Genomic DNA, 21,070 nt, shown 5'->3' with positions numbered 1-21,070 from the left:
GTGAGATGAGCTTGGCCTTTCTGTTAGGCCAAGGTCAAGTTAGGCTCTCCTGGTAACTTGGCAAAGAGGCACTTCTTTTTTTAAAGGTGGCGATTCTCTTTATTTAGCAGGGGGAGAGTAACTGGCCCTATCCACCCCCAGCACCGTACCTCCAGTGACTGTTGCTGGTGTCTGTCTTGTGTTTCTTTTTAGATTGTGAGCCCTTTGGGGACAGGGATCCATCTTATTTATATATTATTTCTCTGTGTAAACCACTTTGGAAACTTTTGTTGAAAAGCAGTATATAAATATATGATGTTGTTGCTGCTGCTGCCAGGCAGGACATCCCCACTAAAGGCATTGAGTGCCAATCTGCTGCTGCCATGGCTGCTCCTGTGAATAGGTGCTGCAGGATTGCAGCTTACTTCTGCTGGAGCTAGAAGTAGGCAGATGCTCAAGGAGAGGCAGCTTGAGCTCCACCTACCTGAACACTTGATCCCTCTGGATGTTCTGACCTGGTGGAACTCCACCTTTCTCTTGCTCCAGTGCCTGCAGGAGCAAGAGCCAGCCAGCTGGCATGGCATGGCATGGGGCAAGAAGGCGTAGCTTGGAAATGTGCAACCTATCCAAGCAGGACTGGGCACTCATTTCTGTGGTTGTCTGGGCACTCAAGTCATTCTTTGTTGCCACAAACAACTTGTGTGCCAAGGCAGCAACCCTGAGCCAGGCTTTGCCCACCCCTCTTCTCCTCAAGAAGACAATGGATGAGCTCCAGTCCATGCTGAACACTGAAGAAGCAATCACCTTGGTAGATCGGCTGAGGGCTGGAGTGGTGGATTGGCTCAGGATGCCCTTGGGTTTTTGTTTTGTCCTGCCTGTGTGATCCAAGGATGAAGGGCAAAGCTTTCACCCCTGACCAGCTGTCCAGGTGGATGGACTTCCTGGTTGGTTAGGCAAGCCCAGGAGAGGAAACTGGTGCCCAACCAGGAGGAGGGTGCTGGAGCACCTACTGCGAGTGCACAGTCCACCCCTAACAGCAGCATCACCGCCGGGTCCCAGTGCAGCAGTGTGGTGTCCCTGGCAGTTCCATCTCAGCATCCCACCCAGTGGTTCACAGAGGGCTTCCTTGGTGCCTTGTCAGGGGTATGGGAGGAGCCCACCAAGCCCTGCAGCAGTGCTGAGCAGTGTGTTCTACAGTACCTGCAGGAGTCTGTAGCAGGTCGGGAGATGGAGCTGATCCAATTTTGGGCAACGCGTAGGATCCTATAGGGGTTTGGGGAAAAGGTTAAAAATTTGTCTAAGAACTCCCAGTTGTCCATTTCTTCCATGGGTTGGTTGGTAGGCCCTATCATGCCCTACTACCCAACCCACTTTGGTTTCCCTAGCAGCTGCCCATGGGGACCAATGGGACATTCCAAATTTCCCCATTGTTCCCTATGGCCGAACCACTCAAATTTTGAGTTTGTTCTGTCGAAACAACCAGTTCAGCCTCTGTTTCGACAAAACATTTCAGCCATTGGCATTCTGTTTCAAGCTCGAAATAAAATGCAAAATCCTTTTCATGCACATCCCTAGTTCTTCCACAGAGAGCTCTCTCCTGCCCTCTGCTGGCTATCCTACATACTAGCCAACTTCTAAAAGATTCAGACCTACGCTGATATAGGCAGGGATGTTAATGTTTATACGAGAAAGAATGAAAGTCTCTCATTGCTCCTAGTTTTCTATGACTGGTTCCTGATGACCCATCTGGGCGGATGTGAAAATACATTTTTAAGTGAGCAAAAAAATTATATTCAATGGAGGTGCAGTATTATAAAAACATAATTGCAAACATGACAGTGCATTAATTTCCTGTGCCAATATAACACAATTTGAATTGATGCAGGATAGAAACTTCTCCTAGCCATGCTACTGTATGGCATATGGAATCTACTCAGGCCTCTGGAGTTGGGTAGCACCTCACTGCCAGTGCAAATTGCAGCTGTAGGACACTGTCCTTCTTGTCCCAATCCCTCTTGTAAGGTGGAGTTAGGTGAACTTCAATAGTCCAAGGCTTGCTTGTTCAAGTCACAAACCACCTTGATTTCTCCTTCATTGGACATTCCTGTTTTTATTTGAACTTCCAAATGTTTGTTGTTTTCTAACCAACTTGTACAAATGAGACTTATTTGGGACAGTAGAGGTGTTGTGATTCCAGAGTGAAATCCATCCAGAAGTGTGGTATCAAGAGTAGGGAACCAAACATATCATTTTTAAAAAAAAAACTAGTTTGGAGACTGGCAGTGAAGTCTGCTGGTAGAAGGTTGATTAAAAAGCAAACTGGACCCTGTCCCAGCTCCAAAAGCGTGGTAAACCCTTATATCTCTTAATAGCTCAGCCAGCACCCTAGGCTAACAAGTTATGTACATGGGCGGGGGGGGAGTGCCTCTTGAATATTCTCCAAAGGTAGCCTGTTATTGTTAGGAATAATGACTATTAAGACAATAAGTAGATCAGAGGCACAACTCTGCAAAACTTATACACAACAGGGCAGTAAAGAAAGCAAGCATACTTCCGTCCCTCTGTTTCTTGGAACCAAACTAGAATGTCCCACAGTTTTCTCAAAAGTATTAAACAGCCTTGGGGGACACAATTCAGTTTGGAACCATGGAACTCTCTTGAGTTTAAGAACTTTGGGGCACTCTTCCTTGGAGGAGGAGGCAGCAAATTTTTCCATCATCCTCCCCAGTTAAAATTGACCTCGCAAAGCTGCTATTTTCTCTACCAGGCAAGATATGCAGATGCCCAGATGGTACCTGTATGTTTTGCACAGTGGAGCAGAGACCAGATGTGGGGGGGCACAATTTTAGTTGGGAAAAGAGTCTGGGAGCAGAGATCCACACACTTAGGCTTAGTTCACTAGCCAGCCATTGCCTGTGGTTGCCACCAATCCCTTCACAAAGGAGAGCCTTTTCTGGTACACAGGCAGAGGGCTTAGGAGAGAAGCAGGTCTTCTATTATTTGCATTGGGATATGGTAAGAAACAGTGTGAACTTTCTCCTACTGCTCAGAAAGGATTCCTGCTGTTTCTCGCCTTCTCCACAATGGCAGTGGAAATGAGCCCTCTGGTGAGGAGATCTGTGTGGTGCTGGATATGCCGCTTGCCAGAGGGCTGGGGGCACTTGCCACTGACAAGCGGCTTTGTAGACACCTGCTTAGGAGGAATAGATCTTTCTCCCCACGGCATGGTGGTCCTCAACCTAATTCCATTCCCCCTTCCACCACCACCACAGCAGCTACTATTCCCTTCAAGAAAGACAGAGGATCTCCTATACCACATTTCATTTGGCCTGCTACTAACATCAGCAACAGAGAAGATTAAGGGGTCCTCAACAGCCAGATGCCTGTTCTGAACATTTAAAGGAAGTGTGAAGTACAGTTTCATCAGAGATGGGCTTGTGCTAAGTTCTCTTGCTTCTCAGTACCAACAGTGTTTTTTTCCAGCTGGAAGATAGACACTTCAGCAAGAGGGCCATACACAGCATCAAGAACTAGAGCCTAGCATGCGATCTTACAACTTTGCTAAGGAGCAAGGGCTTCTAGGAGAGTGTAATGGAAGACAGTCTTCTACCAAGCTGGCCTGTAGTTGTACTTCTACATGCAATTAAAAAACCAAATCTCCACATTTTAGCTCTGCTGTACGTCATTGTAGTGGGTGTGGTTGCCACCAAAACCCCAGACTCTTTGGGCATCTTTCTGTATGGTTGACCACTTGTGTGGAGCAGCACCCAGATGATCTGGCCCAATTTTAACCATGTCAAAGAAATGATGTTTAGTGTTCTATGGCACAGTTCAGGTTCACCCGAACAAATGAGAATGTGCACAGCTAGTCTCAATTTAGCATGGAAAATAAGACAAAAAGTTTCTCAGCTCCCAAAGTTGACACCTGAAATTAAACATCCATGTTGTAATGAATCCAGTGCAGAAAAGAGAGTTCCCAGCCCTTGAATAAAACTGCTTTCTGGATATCCACACAATCTGTTGTCTCCATCTTGGAGGCACCTCTCCATCTCTTTCAGGACTGGAGAGGAGAAGAATAAAAATAAAACCCACATGTAAAGGTCATGCACATGACCATTTTCTGCAGGCAGGCAGAAGGCAAGATTGAGCTTACCTTTCCCCAAGATGATTCCAATCAACGTGTGAGATGCACTGCTTGCACACCCACACGATCCACACTGCTCCTGACAGTGCAGATCTCTGGAGGCTGGGAAAATGAGTCCTGGCTTTCAGGAATCCCTAAATACACCACACAAGCAGCATGGTGCACTGAGGGATTCCCCCTCAAGCCAGACACTCTAGTCACCCAGCTCTTTGACTGCTCGGGCTACGTGCAGCCCATGTATTCACACGGCCACAGACCCAGTTAAGGGCCAAGGTAAATAGTTGAGCTAGCAGGGTCGGAAGTGCTGGGATCGGGCGTGATCTCAGCACTCCACATGAGTGGCCCAACCCAGGTTGAGCTGCTTGTGTGCACAGCCTCGTTAGACAGGTGGGCAGATGATGATCTGCACAAGGTTTCTGATGCCCAATTATTTAATAATAGCTACAAAGGGGGCCTCCATCCCTGCCAAATTAAGCTGCTAAAAAGGTGGGGGGGAGCTGTGGGAAAAACTAAAACTTGATTCTGTATAACTGCAAACTCACTTCTGGTACTGAAAACAAACTCTCGGACTGAGCACACAATCAGATTTTGTGCCTGGCTTCAGTTGGTGGACCTCTAGTAACTGAAAAGAAACAGGAGATCCCGCAAGTCAGTTTGCCATTCCCAAAGTAAGCTACACCCAATCACAACTCTCCACAATGGGAAGGGTAACAAATTAAAAACTTGTGCAACATACATAGCAATAGCTTTCTGTATGCCAATGACTTGGTCAGACAACATCAAAACAAGAGGATAGTGATGGGCCCAGACCGGTCCGGAGGCCATTCTACAGGCCTCTGGACCGGTCCGGATATGGGCGGTTCGGGTTTGGGTGGATTGGGGTGGGGGAGGGTTTACTTACCCCTCCCGCCCTTCCCCAACTCCGGCGCCCGTATTTCCTTTAGCAATCGGGCGGCAGGATACCTCCCTGCCATCCGATTGCTAAAGGAAATACGGGCGTGCGTGCAGCCAAGCAAGTGAAGGGGCGGCAGGGAGGTATCCTGCCGCCCCGATTGCTAAAGGAAATACGGGCGCCGGAGTTGGGAAAGCATGGGAGGGGTAAGTAAACCCTCCCGCACCTTAAGGAACCCCCCACCCCAGTGCTGGACCACAACTCCGCGGCTCCGTGCACACCACTACAAGAGGACAGGTCTGGCATTTTAAGAGCCAGGCTGTACCCATTTCAACTGAGTAGAAGAGTGGCACAGAAAAACATCAGACCGCTTCACGATTCGATGTGAGGGCTTCAACTCTGATAGGCGGGTTGTTCTACCCTATGAATCAGACACCGTCCATACCGCAAAAGGTTCAAATTGTGTTCACTTAATGTCATGCAGCTACATGTTTCTTCCCACAAGTGAGTCATATGGAAATCCCAAGTTGTTTTGTTTGTATGCTGACCCCATCCCACTCAAATCCCAGCAAAGCTAGTTGTGTCTCTCACTTTCTCAACATTTTAGATACATGTCACATTTACTCCTTGTCCCAAGCTTGCTTTCCGAGTAGAAATGCATTGCCTTATTTCACGCCGGCACGGGCTGCATTCCCTGCTGAGGAAGGTATTTCTACTCATCATGTATGAAGCACACTGAGGCAGCTATAAAAACAGAAGGTGGTAGTGGTGTGTGTGTTACACACACACACACACACACACCACCACCTTCTATTTTTATAGCTGCCTCAGTGTGCTTCCTACATGGTGGGTAGAAATACCTTCCTTATCAGGGGATGCAGCCTGTGCTGGTGTGAAATTTTATAGATATAGATATAGATATAGATATAGATATAGATATAGATATATAAACTATCACCACCTGGGTTTTCAACTAGGCTTGCTACTAACTCTTCTTCATCACTTTTAATGTGGCAGCATAAGTCACTTTTTTATTTTATTTTTAAGTTTCACTAGTCCCAGCAGGCTCTGTGACAGTTGATGTTGGGCTAGCTGGGAGGCTAGTTTCACTATTGTCAATCACGCCGGCCTTATTAAGTAGTACCTTAACTGGTACCATATTCTGGTCTTTGGTTTGCTGGGAACAATCATCCTGAGAACAAGAAACTGAAGATTTCATAGCAACAGGTGAGAGAGACATTTCCAGGACAAGAACATGGAAACTGTGTGCCTCATCAATCTCTCTCTCTCTCTCTCTCTCTCTCTCTCTCTCTCTCTCTCTCTCTCTCTCTCTCTCTCACACACACACACACACACACACTCACACACACACCATACAGCCATACCAGGCACTGAATCAAGAGCTAAGTAGTCTCACACGTTGCTTGCTGCAGTTGTTACCAAGAGAAGATCTGAGCACCAAGTACAAGTTCCTCATCCAGTAGGATGAAACCCTGTATCTTTCTTGTCAATACGATTCTGGCATCAGCCCAATACCTAGCTGCATCTGTACTATATTTTCACTATCCCTAGAACGGTTTATAATGAACAAGTCTGTTTCCATGGAAACAATACAGTGACTCAGGACTTTGGGGCTCACTCTAAACATTACTGTCAATAGCAAAAGCACTGGGAGATTTAGGATACTGAAGAAATGAGAATGAAGAGCCTCCCCAAAAAGCTGACACACAAAGCCCACAACACTGCATGTACACCAAAAACACCACACTGGCACATGTGGCTCAATTCCTTTGCCCAACATCAGAGCTACTGCAGAATTTGGGAGTAGTTACTGCAGAATGTTTACCAGAAGGCAGGGACCAGCCTCAGCCAACCCGCCAGTCACTTCTATAGACTTGACACACATCTGAACATCTACACCAGGGATTCTCAACGTTGGGTCCCCAGATGTTATTGGACTTCAACTCCCATAATCCCCAGCAGCTTTTGGTTGGGGATTATGGGAGTTGAAGTCCAATAACATCTGAGGACCCAACGTTGAGAATCTACACCACCATTTTGAAGGACATACAATATAACTCCCACCCTTACCTCAACTTCAGGTATGAAAGTTGCATGGTTATCCTGGTATTGGACTCATATCCCATCTTCCTCCAAAATGCAGTCTATATCTATGGAGCCCTTTGTAAAGAACACTCCTGTTTGCACCAAACTTCTAAGTACCAGAACTGCACTATACCACAGCCCTTTGGGCTAAATTAAGTCCTAGTGTGGGGTACAAATTTAAATCAGAGCACTGATCAAAAGAGGGGGAACTCTTGAATTTTTGTGAATAAACTGAAATATACTGCCCCTTCCACACTTCACAAAACCTTATCCCAGTTGCACCCATGGGAATGGAAAAGCTGGGGGCTTTTCCATTTATTAACTCCTTTCTGTGGCACCCATAGTGTTTTCTAGGGCTATGCATTATATTCAATGTATTGACCATCCATCCTGGTGGTTCAGGGTAGGCAGCCACATATCCTTTATTATCTTATTCAACTTCTCAGCAATTCATATTCATTTGGCTGAAGAGAAAACTAACACAGGCTTCACTCTGACTTGATGAGAAGAATCAGAAATCCCCACTGACTAGATGAGAAGAATCTCAAGTCTAAGTCTAGAATCTCAAGGATCCAGAAGACTGGCATCTCAGAATCAACATCCAGAGCATGATCCAGTGGTGGACCATGCCCTTGCCTTTAAAACTGCTGGCTTGCAAAACATGGGCACTGGCACGCCTTAATCCAAGCCAAAGCTCAGCTCTAGAGCACATGAACCACAATACTGCAGAACAGGGTTACTCAACTTCAGCCCTCCAGCTGCTTTTGGACTACAGCTCCCAGCATTCCCAGCCACAGTGGCCAATAGTCATGGATGATGGGAGTCATAGGTCAACATCTGCAGGAGAGCTGAAGTAGCCCTGCGTGTAGAAGTTCAGCACTAGCTCCATTCATGCACCATGAGAACATGAAAGCCACTTCTCTGTGGCGCAATCCCAGGCTGCGCTGTGTGTATTGCAAGTACCAGGATCACACTAGGAGGGTCAACCACACAGGTCTCTGTGTGGTTGAACAAGAACTGTCCAGCTGGGATTTGCAGGTGTATATGAATAGTTCTGTGGGGGTGCGAGTGAGCAAATCTATATATATAATTCTCCTGGGTGTGCCTTGGAATGTGCATCCCAGAGCCGGGTGGCGGACGGGCCTGATTGGCTGAGGCGCACCCAGGAGGATTGCTCGCCACAGCAGCGGCAGGCCTGGCAGCAGAGGCTAGCGGCAGTGGCAGTCCCAGCCCAGCTGCGGGGGCAAGGCCCGGGGTAGGGGAGAAAGTGGAGCGGGGGGCAGAAGTGGCAGTGGGGAGGAGAGGCAGCTGGGCCTGGAAGTGGAGACTGGGGCAGAAGGTGGAGAGAGAGGTATTATTGATTTCAATAGACAAACATGCCAAACCATGCTGGACTGTGACCATGAAGTCTATTTGCACAGGAGTTGGAAATACCACCTTTCAATCCTTGCTAGAATCTGTTCAAAGCAATACTATTTTTATTCTGCAAAGACACAAATGCGTCTAGAATAGGACACGCCTTTTCTATAAACCCTTAGCTCAGTTTATAGAAGCAGGCCACTGGTCAAGCTAGTCTAGAGGAACCAAATTCGGTGCTACATTTCAGTAGAGGCTCACTGCTTTCAACTCTGAATTGATTTCAGAAACTGGTGTCAGGTACCAGAAACTGAGCATACTGTCCGTACAGGCATGAGAAAACTACTTGCTGATTTTCCCTCCCAGCATAAATGTGCAACCTGAACATGCAGTTCTCTCTGTACCACTGGTCAGCTGTACGCTGCACATAAACAAACAACAAACCATAATGGAAGATGTGTGCCCGACTACTGCTGACATTCCTGACTGTGCAGCAAAGGTTCTAGGGCCAGACCAGGCCACTCTATTTACTGCTTTGGGGAAGTGTTACATTTCTTTTTAAAGGATATAAAATGTATTAAATACATATTTTTGGTAACAGATTTACACCATCCAGCTGAGTCACACTTGCTACAGTATTCAGTGCAGAACCTATGGGGTCTTTCACACAACCTCGCTGGGAAGGGAGGGCAAGCTGAGCGGAAGGCAGCCGCCATCCTCCCCTCCGGCACATCACATGTCCACATGAGCAGTGGTGGTACAGTGGAGGGAGATGCTGGGAGAAGGAGGTCTCTCCCCCACCCCGCATCCCAGGGTAACCTGGAGCTGGGGACAAGCGTGGCAGCTGCTCTGGTTAGAGCAGTCACCATGCTTGGTCCAGACACTCCTTCCCACCCCCCAACCGCTTACAGGAAATGGCAACAGGCCAGGCAGAAGCCCTTTGACCCAGCAGAGAAAGCTCAGACAATTGCTGGCCAAGGTAAAGCGAACCAGGCTAAAACAGGGTTAAGCAGTGGGGCTTGGCTTAGGGGCAGCGCTCGGAGCAACCTCACTCCTGGCGGTTCGTACAGGCAGCCTAACTGAGGCTGGGCTGCCCTAGCCTGGGTTAGGCTGTGTGTGTGAATACCCTTTATGCCTTCCATAAGATGGATTAAGCTGGGGATGTTTTTGTCTGCATTTCCAAGCTTACTATCAAAATTGCCTTCAAACATACACATAAGAACAGCCCTGCTGGATCAGGCCCAAGACCCATCTAGACCAGCATCCTGTTTCACACAGTGGTCCACCAGATGCCAGTGGGAGCCTACAGGCAGGAGCTGAGGGCATGCCCTCTCTCCTGCTGTTACTCCCCTGCAACTGGTACTCAGAGGCATCCTGCCTTTGAGGCTGGAGGTGGCCCATAGCCCTCAGAATAGTAGCCGTTGATAGACCTCTCCTCCATGAAGTTATCCAAACCCCTCTTAAAGTCATCCAGGTTGTTAGCTGTCACCACATCTTGTAGCAGAGAATTCCACAAGTTGATTATGCGTTGTGTGAAAAAGTATGTCCGTTTACTGGTCCTAAATTTCCTGGCAATCAATTTATGGGATAACCCCTGGTTCTAGTGTTATGCGAGAGGGAGAAGAATTTCTCTCTAGCCACATTCTCCAAACCATGCATGATTTTATAGACCTCTATCACGTCTCCCTGCAGTCGTCTTTTTTTCTAAACTAAATAGCTCCAGGTGTTGTAGCCTTGCCTCATAAGAAAGGTTCTCTAGGCCCCTGATCATATTGATTGCTCTCTTCTGCACCTTTTCCAGTTCTACAATGTCCTTCCTTAGATGTGGTGACTAGAATTGTGCATAGTACTCCAGGTATGGCCGCACCATAGTTTTGTATAAGGGCATTATAATATTAGCTGTTTTATATTCAATCCCCTTCCTAATGATCCACGGCCTGGAATTGGCTTTTTTCCCCCCACAGCTGCCACACATTGAGTCGGTACTTTCAATGAGCTGCCCACCACAACCCCAAGATCCCTCTCCTGGTCAGTCACTGACAGCTCAGATCCCGTCAATGTATACGTGAAGTTGGAGTTTTTCATCACAATGTGCATCACTTTACACTTGCCAGCACTGAACCACATTTGCCACATTGTCGCCAACTCCCCCAGTCTGGAGAGATCCTTTTGGAGCTCCTCACAATCCGTTTTGGATTTCACTACCCGAAAGAGTTTGGTATCATCTGCAAATCTGGCCACCTCGCTGCTTACCCCTACTTCTAGATCATTTATGAATAAATTTAAAAGCACCAGTCCCAGGAGAGATCCTGGGGGGGCCCATTTCTTACTTCCCTCCATTGTGAAAACTCTCCATTTATCCCTACCCTTTGTTTCCTGTTTTTCAACCAGTTAGCAATCCGTACATGTACTCCCCTTATCCCACGACTGCTAAGTTTTCTCAGGAGTCTTTGATGAGGAACTTTGTCAAAAGCTTTTTGGAAGTTCAGGTATACTATGTCAAGTGGATCACCTTGATCCACACACTTGTTGACACTCTCAAAGAACTCCAATGGTTTGTGAGGCAAGATTTACCTTTGAAGAAGCCATGCTGGTTCTCTTCCAGCAAGGCCTGTTCTTCTATGCACTTTAAAGTTTTATCCTTGAGATGCTTTCCATCAATTTGCCTGGAACAGACGTTAAGCTAACCAGCCTGCAATTTCCTGGATCCCTTTCTGAAGATTGGTGTTAGATTTGCTACTTTCTAGTCCTCCAGTACAGAGCCTGATTGCAGGGCTACGTTGTATATTTTAGCAAGGAGGTCAGCAATATTTGAGCTCTTTGATGACTCTTGGATGGATGCCATCCGGCCCTGGTGATTTGCTAGTTTTCAGTTTTTCCAGACAGTTTTAGAACATCATCTCTTGTCACTTCTATCTGACTCAGTTCTTTAGCCTCCATTCTCAAAAAGCCTGGTTCATGAACAGGTATATGCTCAGTATCCTCTGCCATGAAGACGGATATAAAGAACTCATTTAGCTTCTCTGCAACCTCCATATCCTCCTTAATAATACCTTTCACTCCCTCATTGTCTAATGGTCCAACCGCCTCCCTGGCAGGTTTCCTGCTTCTGATGTATTTAAATAAGTTTTTGTTATCCCCACTGATGCTTTTAGCTAAATGTTCCTCACACTCTCTTTTTGCCTCCCTTATTGTTGCCTTGCATTTCTTTTGCCAGAGTTTGTGTTCCTTTCTGTTCTCTTCATTTGGACAGGCCTTCCAATTTTGGAAGGAAGTCTTCTTCCCTTTTATGGCTTCCTTGACATTACCTGTTAGCCATGCTGGCATCCTCCTGGACTTAGCGGTACCTTTCCTCCTTTTTGGTATACATTCTAACTGGGCTTCTAGTATTGTGGTTTTGAGTAAACTCCATGCATTCTGGAGCGAAGTGACTCTCTTGATTTTCCCTTTCAGTTTTATTTTCACCACACTCCTCATTTTGGAGATGTTTCCGCTTCTGAAATTCAAAGTGTCTGTGTTAGACTTCCTTGGCGATTCTCTCCCCGCATGTATGCAGAATTTGATCGCACTATGGTCACTGTTCCCTAAAGGGTTGATGACACTGACAGCATCCTGTGCCACTCAGGATTAATTCCAAGGCTGGTTCCAAGACCAACTGGTTGGTTCCAAGACCAACTGTTCTAGGGCACAGTCATTCAACGTATCTAGAAATGTGACTTCTGTCATTACGTGACTGTGAATTTACCCAGTCTTTGTGTGGGTAATTGAAGTCACCCATTATTACTGCCCTGCCTCTCCTTGATGCCTCCCTGATTTCTTCCTGCAACTCCCAGTCACTGTCAGCATTTTGATCCGGACAGATCAAAACAGAGTGCCTTTCCTTCACTGCTGAGTATCCATAGCCATTTCCCACAGATTTAGGCTTTTAAGGCTCAGTGTTCAGGGCCAGACTTTGTGGTTTCCAGGCAAGCTGAAGTACCGGATACACTTACATTACAAATCACAGAAACAATGGCATTCTAGAGATCAGCAGGGCCTTCTGGTGGGGTGTCTGGCCCGACTCTCTTTTCTTCCCCCCTCCACATATTCACTTACTAGGCCACAGAAATGAAGCTGTTGGATTGCAAAAAACAAATAAAAACCCCACCCTGCTAGAAGTGAACAAACTGCTGCTAACAGCCTGGCTGAATGACAACTTTGATTCTTGAAAGGAAACACTGCTACCCTGCAAGCAAGAGAGATAGCAAGACTTAATGGCAAGAGTTAAGACTCGAATGCAGTTTATTATTTCCATATCCAAGAGAACTCAGGGGCACAATAGCTTCTATCGTTGGCCAATGCCTATTGCCTGACTAGGAAAGCAAGGGGCAGAGATAAAACTGCAACTTCCTGTGTTAGAATAACCCTCATACTTACTTTGAACACTACAGTGAACTCCATCCTATGTAGGAAAATCTTGATTTGCCACTGGAACCAAAGTTACCTAGTGAATGAATAAATTGCATTCAACAAACAGGGCAACTCTGAACAGTTCCAAGTTCCTTTTCTTTGAAAAGGCCTGCCAGTTCCTTTTCTTTGATTCAAGATCCCCCCACAAACACACACACAAGTAATGACATTGCCTTGTATATATTTAAGTTAGGGTAAGAGTGAGACAAAGAGGAATAAGTGTGTGTGTGGGGGGGGGTGGAGTCTGAAATTATAACAAGTTAAACCTCTGATCAAATGCAAATAAAGTAGGTGGAATTGACCCCAGTCTTGCGATGATTTATTTATTTGTTCCTAGTACAAGTCATTTAAATTCTCTGCAATAACAGGCTCAAATCCCAGCAGAGTCATCTTAAGTCCTCACATTCCTGAAGTAAACACCATACGGTACCCTAGATTAATTCTGCTACGTAGGATTGTTAAAGCCAAGATCCACCTGTACTGGCATTCTCCCATAAAAGAATTTCTCTTACTGCTTTAGGGCACATTCTTCACAGACTTTACTACTCCTCTTTCCTTGAAGAAACCATTTCTAAGGCCTAAAGGATACTTTGATACCACACTACAGGTGTGCCCCCATGTTTCCTATGCAACTTGGTTCTGGGGCCCAGGAGAACCACCCACAAATTCAAGTGCAGATGAATTTGAATTTCACCACTCCTTCCTTTAAATTAGGTAGGATATTTGTTTTCATGAGTGAACGTATCTACTCAATTCCAGCCTAGGAGTTACTGAGCAAACAATGGGAGAAATAATTCAAAGAATGGGATTGTTCCTTAGAAAGTGAGTGCAGGGAAAGTGGAACTACAGTGAAGGATGTGCCAAGTAAGAAAATGTGAGGGCAATCGGTAGAAATATTTCATGACAGAATTCTCTTTTTGTACAACATGTCCTGGAGGGAAGGAAAGAGTTAGGAATAGCATGAGGTTTGGAGCCAAATAGGGGTGAAATCTCTGTCCAATCCTGCCATGCCCTACTTGCATTCTGAAAGCAAGTGTGGCAAAGCAGTGAGAAAAATGGCCACAGGTGCACTTCTCTGGCATATGTGAAAGATCAGATAGCAATGCAGGCTGGGGAGAGAAAGAAAACAGTAGAGATGCTTTGCAGCATTTTGCTAGACATGTGTCAGACTTGCATCTGACTATTCACACATCAGAGGCACACAGTTCTGAATTCATTTTCCAGCTTCTCCCAATAAGCTACAGAACTAAATTAGACATTAGCTCAGAAGATATGAATTCCTACCCCAAGATTTAAAAAAACAAGTGGAGGAATCACGAGGCACAACGGCAGGAGAGAGTCAGCAGGTGGGTAGTGCACTGAACCCCCTCTCACCCTTGCCAATTCTCCCCTGCTCCTTTTTAATTTTCTATCACCGGGACTCCAAAACTGGAAGTAAGCCCAAATGTGTGTGTGTGGCGGGGGGGGGGATTTAAAATATCATCCAAGGAGACATGTGAATAGGAGAATTAGAGGGTGGCAGAAAGATTAAGTCGCCCCTCCCTCCAAAAGCCCATCAGCCCCCACATTTTGTTAGGAGGAAAAGAGAAGGCTGAGCGCCCCATTTTCCCTTGCCTCTTCCAGCAGGGCCCCTGGTCTGAAGCTTTGAGGCAAGAAAGTATTTCCATATTGTACAACACCAGAGCCTATCCAACTGCAGCCTTTCAGACTGGGCAAGCTAGTATTAAAAACCAAAGGCTGTTCTATGCAGCATAAAAAATAATTCTGAGCTAATCAATCATTCGTACCCAACTCAATCTATAAAGAATGCAAATGTTATACTATCACTGCCAGTCTGTATCTGCTTATTCCTCTCTTCCATAGTCTCAATCTGTCTTGTGCCGTTTCTCCCAATTTCTGTTTCAGTTCCTTTCTATCTCAGCACCTTCAGTGTATCACAGACCACTCCTTGCATCTGTATGAGAGCATCTCTGCTAAATGCTTATTCAAAAGGCCTCCCAGCTATTTTGAATAGCCATCAGCAGGCCGCTTTGAACAAATATCTTCCTTCTGGTGCACCAAATAGCTGGTTGTTTCAGCAGCCCGAGTCTTAATCATAATATCCAGCTTTCCGTATTGCCCCTCTTCCATCCCTGCTAAGATACAGTTTCATTTACACTTGGCTGGATATTGGCCAGAATTTCTGCCCTTTTCTCCTATGATGAACACCGTAGCACTTTTGGATCTGTTGTGCCTTTTATATGAAGGGGGGGCTGAGAAGTAGTAATAGATATTATTGATTAGGCTCTAGGGAGGTGTTCTGTTCTGGATTAGGGAAGACTCCATTAAAAACCCCAGACCCTGTTAGAATTCTTGTTCTAACCATTCTTACTTAGGACTTATTAAGGCAAACAGTTCAAAGCATGCCTGCACTGCATTTCAGCCTTTGCAGAAGGGTTCTGCAAGTTCAAATTCAAAGGCAACACAAGCTATACAAGGCATACAATGGATAGCAGGTCTTGTTCCTGGTGCACATGCCAATACATTAGAAGGGAAACACTCTGTTTAAAAGAAGAAACAAATTTGTATAAGTGCTGGAACTGCCTAGTCTCAAGGCAAAGTCTGAAAACTTGGGTGTAGGCAAGGAGAAGGATGCCAAATAACATCCCCTTACCTTGTCTTGAGGCCAGTCAGTTTCAGCTTTTCCTTAAGACTCATCCTTACAGATTAGTTCCGGTTTTAGGATGTACAGGGACAGCAATGCTACTCATCAGTGTCAATGTCACACATATTATATCCAGGCAGCAAGTGTCTGCAACTCTCTCACAGCCACATTCCAGATGTGCCCTTTTCAAGCAACAATATATTGCAATGTGAGGGCAGGGGGTGGGAGGGACGACACACAACACCTCTGAAACCGAGATGTTTTCTTGCGGAAAGGCAGCAGAGTCCATATAACAGAGGCAACAACTTTACTTTTGTTGTGCTACAAACCGAAAAGGGCTCTGGCTCTCACTTATCTCTGGTGCTTCAGACTGCCATGAAGCACAAAGCTGCTCTCATTTCCAAATGTTTTTTATTATTAATTTTTATCATTATATATGTGCACACACCCTTAATTCCCTTCCAAAAAACATTACTGCCCACACAAGAAGAGTGTAGCATCCTGTGACTGTGCATATTATTTGTGGGAACCACTTCAAGCCAGGAGGGCTGATGATCAAGCAAAGCAAACATTTTCGGGTGCTTGTTTCTGCTACAAGGCTTGACAGAGGGGCTGCTGAAAGGCATATTTTTTGCTTCCTTCTGCTGCTTCAAAACGAAATGGGGGCAGTTCCCAGAACTGCAAGTAAGGGAAATCCTAATCTGGGGGCGGGGGGTGTAGACAGAGATTGTGACATTAGAAGGGCTGATCTAAGCAGTGAGTTTGGGACTCCAGCTGTCTGTTTAATTACCTTGCAAAGCCAGGGAAAGCACTACAAAGCCCCCATGCTTTCCACTAAAAGGGGCACTCTCAAGTGTTCCACTTCTGTCCAAGTTTCTAGCTCTGCACAAGGCTGGAACTCCCTGAGGACTGGAGAAGAACGAATCTCTAGATAGACAGGGTGCCCTCATTTGACCTATCCCTTGGATCTCTGGCACAGGGTCATAATGTCCCATATCACAAATGAGGCCAGCCCAGATCCTAAGACTGGGACCCAGGAATCATTCCCCGGGCACCAGTTTAACAAATCTGGGGGGCAGGCTGAGATTCATTGAAGTTTCCTCTCTCATCAGAGAGCCAGCTGTGGGGACCTGGATGACAGATCCCTAGTTCTAAGCCGGCACGGTAATTCCCACGTGTCTCTATCTACAGGGACACACGGGAAGTCTTATTCCACTCCCGTACCTGTGGATCAACCCTCTCAGCCTCCAGCAGCACTACATACAATCCGTCCCATCCATACACTTCCTATTAATCCAGAGTAATCGCGACCTTTACTTCACAGCACTCCTTAACCCCGACCGGACTGCGAGTACAAGAAGGGGTGCGGGGATAACCAATCCGTTTTAAATTCCAGATGAGTAGTAGCAGTCCCTTAGAGCAAAGATGCACACGACGTGCTAACCTTTCGATGGTGGCCCGAGCTTCGTCATGCGGCTGGGGAAGGGGGGGGCAGCAACCCCCGAAATCCCATGCCACCAGGAGGATTAGTCCTCGGGGTGCCACAAGTCTCTGGTTTGTGTGTCGTCGGAATTCGCCTACCTCGAGCGTGCGTGTGCCCCAGCTCGGATGAGCAGATCGCATTCGCCTAGGGAAATCACCGCCACCCCCTCGGTGCGGGCGCCCACATTTGGCATCCCCACGCCTCACTCGCTGCCCGGCCGCTTCACTCGGGCTGCATCGGTGGCGGGGAGACCAGGGCAACCCCTCCCCCCCCCCCCGCCGCCGGCCTGACCCGGGCGAGAGGACCTCGGAATTACATCCCGCCCGCCTCCCCGCTTCTCCAGCCAGCTACCTTCGAAAACGACGAGGCGCGGCGGCGGCGGCTCCCCGCCTCATTTCAGGGGCTTCCAGCCAGTGTTGCTGCTGCTGCTGCTGCTGCTGCTGCTGGAGGGCTCCATCTTCACTCCCTCGGCAGCTCAGGCGCGCTCCGTCCCGGCAACTGGCGACAGCGGCAGGACCATGCTCGCTCTCCCTCTCCCTCCTCGGGGCTGAGCATTGGCTTGGCTCTCGCCACCGGCCCCCCTCCTCGCACGACGCACGCGCGGCCAGCCAAGGAGGACAGCCGAGCGCAGCTCTGGCGGCGGCAGAGCTGGGGCTTGTCCTCCCCCCGCCCCCTCTGCTGCGCCAGCTACGAGCTGCCCCCGCTTCCTTCGCTCACGCGGTTCGGCGGGGACGGCGAGGAAGAGACCCCGCTCTGGGGCTGCTGCCAGCCAGTGCCCAAGCCGGACGCCGACGGGGGAAAGGTCCCAGGCTCCTCAACTCCCCGCTCTCGCGCCACAAAAGCCGAGCCCAGCTCGCCTCTCTCTGCTTAGGCTGCGAGAGGTGGGACCGCTCGCTCTCTGGGCAGCCGTGTCTGGGCCGGCTTTTTGCCGTTTTCTTCCCTGGGAGGGCCAGGAGGAGGCTCTCTCCGTGCGGTGCCCGGGCTTCGCTCAAACTGCACGGCACCGGCGGCAGCAGCAGCGGCAGCAAGAAAACGGCTTAGGCGGCGGCGGCGGCGGCAGCAAGCTTTCCTCGCGGAGCCGAATCTGCAGCAGCTGCCGCCCTCCCCCCCCGCCCCATCTGCGGGGTCAGCGCACAGCCCATGCTCTGCTCTGCCCTGTCTTAATGGAGGAGACGAGGGAACGACTCCCGCCGCCAGCCTCTCCTCCGCAGCTCAGTTCCTCTCTTTGCTGAGGGGATTTGGCAAGAGGTGCTGCATGCTAGACCAATTCGGCCCGAGGTAATTCAGTGGCATCGGACCTCCGCGCAAGCTGCTGCTGCTCTCGCCGCACTCTACCCAACCAAAGGACAGCTTTGATGATGCCTCCAGATGGCCATGCTGAGTTTCTCCCTCTTAAAGGCGCCGGCGCGCTGAGGATGCTCAGGGATTTGCGGCAGCGGTTGTCCGAAGCGCATGTTCACGCGAGCTGTTGTGGCTGGCCGCCAGACGGCGCTGTTTCGTCCAAACCACGCGAAAGAGGAGGTCGACTTCACGCGGTCTGAGTACGGTGTTGCCCATAAACCTCATAGGAATACCTCTAAAATCAGCAATTGTCTGGATTTCAGGCGCAAATTCTTGCATCTGATTCCTGAAAACTTTTGAAAAACTTCTTTATGACGAACTTGTGGGTCTCCAAAAAGGAGACTCTAAAGCCTTTTGGAGAAAGGCAGGGTTCAGAACTGGCAATTTCCCTACTGAGGCCTAGAGTACCAACCCGGGTCAATGAAATTGAATCACACTTGTAGATCGGGGATCTACCGAAGGGGAGCCTGGAAATGGATTTACCCTCCAGCAGGGGCGTAGCTACGTTCTTGAAAGATCCTCACTGGCTCAGTCCTTGGTCCATCTACAGTCCCATCCCATTTTTACAATTAAATGTGATCATGCATGGAATAATATTTAATAATTTATTATATGCATGATTGCAAAAATATTATAATATATGCAAAAATAATAAATGTTTATTATAATTTTTGAAATTATCAAGTAATAATAAGCAAGAATATTTAACAATTTTATTTTATTTTTGTTTATGTATACACCCATTTTTTCTCCAAGGACGCAATAATCATTATGTTATTATAATAATAGTTATTATTATGCAATGTTATTGTTATGCAATAATATTATTACACAATAATAATATACTTGACTATGCAAGTTTCTCTGATAGATCACCCTGAGCAATCTGCCCTGCATTTGCCTTTTCTTGCCGTGACGCCCTTTCTTTGGTAGCAAATTGCCTGATATCCATTACCTTGGAGAAGAAAATTTTATTATTATACTCTAGGACAGATTTCTGGGCAAAAAAGCCATGTAAAGTACACTGCCAGGAAGGCAACATACTAACTTTTTGCAATAAATTGGAGCTGCTAAAAGGGTGTATTAGAAAACTGACTTAGTAATAGTAGAGTTACAGTGGGGTTGTTATTAGGTACAATGAAGCTTTCTGTTTAATTACTTTTATGATTTCCCCTGTGCAAATCAAATTGAATTGCACAGGGGAAATATGTAATTCTAGCAGGTTCTTACTTGCTCTCCTTCACCGCATGCAGCTTCCTGCTGCCACGGCACTGCCCCCAAGAACCTGCGCACAGCACTGGCATGCACATGACATCCAGACATGCAGGCACCGTTTGTGTGGTCAGCAACACCATCCTGACCTCACAAATGTTGCCCTCACATGCACGGGTGCCATGTGTGTGCCGGTGCAACTTGCGGATTCTTGGAAATGTTGTCTCAGCAGGAAACTATGTGGTGGTGGAGAACAGAGAAGGACCTACCCTCCTCTTTTTAGAAGATCCCACTCTCTGCTCCCCTCCCCGCAGCACCGAACCAGTTCAGACCTCATCTGAATCGGTTTGGCACCAAACCAATGTACAAACCTTGGTTCGTGCACATTCCTGCTTGCTACCACTAGAAATCTTACAGAAATTATCTTGTCATGTATCTCAAGCAAACTACATAGATGAGAACCTTACCTCCTGATATTAGATCTCAAATTATACATAGCAAAATATTTTATGTTTTATCTATGTTCTGCAATCTAGGTGGCAACATAGTTCTTGAGACAAACCCCTCAAACAACCTTGTAAAATACTTCTGAGTAAAAAAGCCAAAACATGCAATGAACAATGCTACCTTATGAAAATAAGAGACACACGTTTTACTTTCAGAAGGAAGCCACAAGTCTCAGACCCAGTTATTTAAAATAACAAGCCTTTAATTGTATCAAAACCTCCCAAGGTTCACAGCCTAGGTGTGAGATTTCTAAACAAAAATCTGTTGGATGCAGCAATGAGACACACACAACCCCATGAATGCGATGCAGTGGAAGCCTGAAATCACATGCTGAAGGGACTTTTATTTTATTTCTTTTTTCATTTATATTCCAATCTTCCTTCAAGGAGCCCAGAGCAGTCTACATGGTTATCTTTCTCCTCACAACAACCCTGTAGGTTAGGTTGATAGAGAAGTGACTGACCAGAGTCACTTTCATGGCTGAATGAGAATTTGAAGTCAGCCTGCCTGGTTCTAGTCCAGTGCTCTAGAAATGCTCATAAAAGAGGAGGATGTGGTGGGGATGGGAGCAGAGCATATCTAAATGGTGAAATAATGAGGTGGGGGAAAGCATAGTAAAAATGCTCATTTTTACTTACAACTTCGGTTGCTTGGCTGTGTGTGTGGTCCTCTGTGAGTTTGTGGCTGTGGCTGTCTCCCAAACTGCCCCAACCCCAAGGGACAGGGCAAGGCTAACAGCTTGTAGTCATATATTACATTAGTTCATCTGGTGAAGTAAATATCATGCCATCTCTGACTACTCGGATATAATGTAAACCTATGCTGCTGCAGCTTCACCTGATCATTTCTTGGGGGTCATCACCAGATGATGATAAGACAAGCTTCTTGCTGCTCACATTTGACAATGGAAACAATGAATTAGCACCATCTCATATGAAATGGAAGGGGAAATGTCCA

General features: G+C 47.0%; 1 protein-coding gene across 5 annotated transcripts in view; it reads right to left on the bottom strand.

The window, feature by feature from the left end:
* Positions 1-18,416, bottom strand: part of CHST1 (carbohydrate sulfotransferase 1) — a 29,155-nt gene extending 10,739 nt beyond the window's left edge. The window contains exons 1-3 of one of the 5 annotated variants that reach the window (XM_053285695.1): positions 17,405-18,104; positions 12,894-12,960; positions 11,786-11,973 (exon numbers count right to left, since the gene is read on the bottom strand). The gene's annotated coding sequence lies outside the window, so the exon portion shown is untranslated. Of the gene's footprint in view, positions 1-11,785; positions 11,974-12,893; positions 12,961-15,579; positions 15,599-17,404; positions 18,105-18,351 lie in introns of those variants that run through there. The other 4 variants (XM_053285696.1, XM_053285697.1, XM_053285694.1 and 1 more) reach the window with 4 other exon arrangements.
* Positions 18,417-21,070: the final 2,654 nt, after the last annotated feature.

The sequence above is a fragment of the Hemicordylus capensis genome, chromosome 1, assembly GCF_027244095.1.
Source record: "Hemicordylus capensis ecotype Gifberg chromosome 1, rHemCap1.1.pri, whole genome shotgun sequence".
Lineage (NCBI taxonomy): Eukaryota > Metazoa > Chordata > Lepidosauria > Squamata > Cordylidae > Hemicordylus > Hemicordylus capensis.
This window is presented reverse-complemented; position numbering and strand designations above follow the sequence as displayed.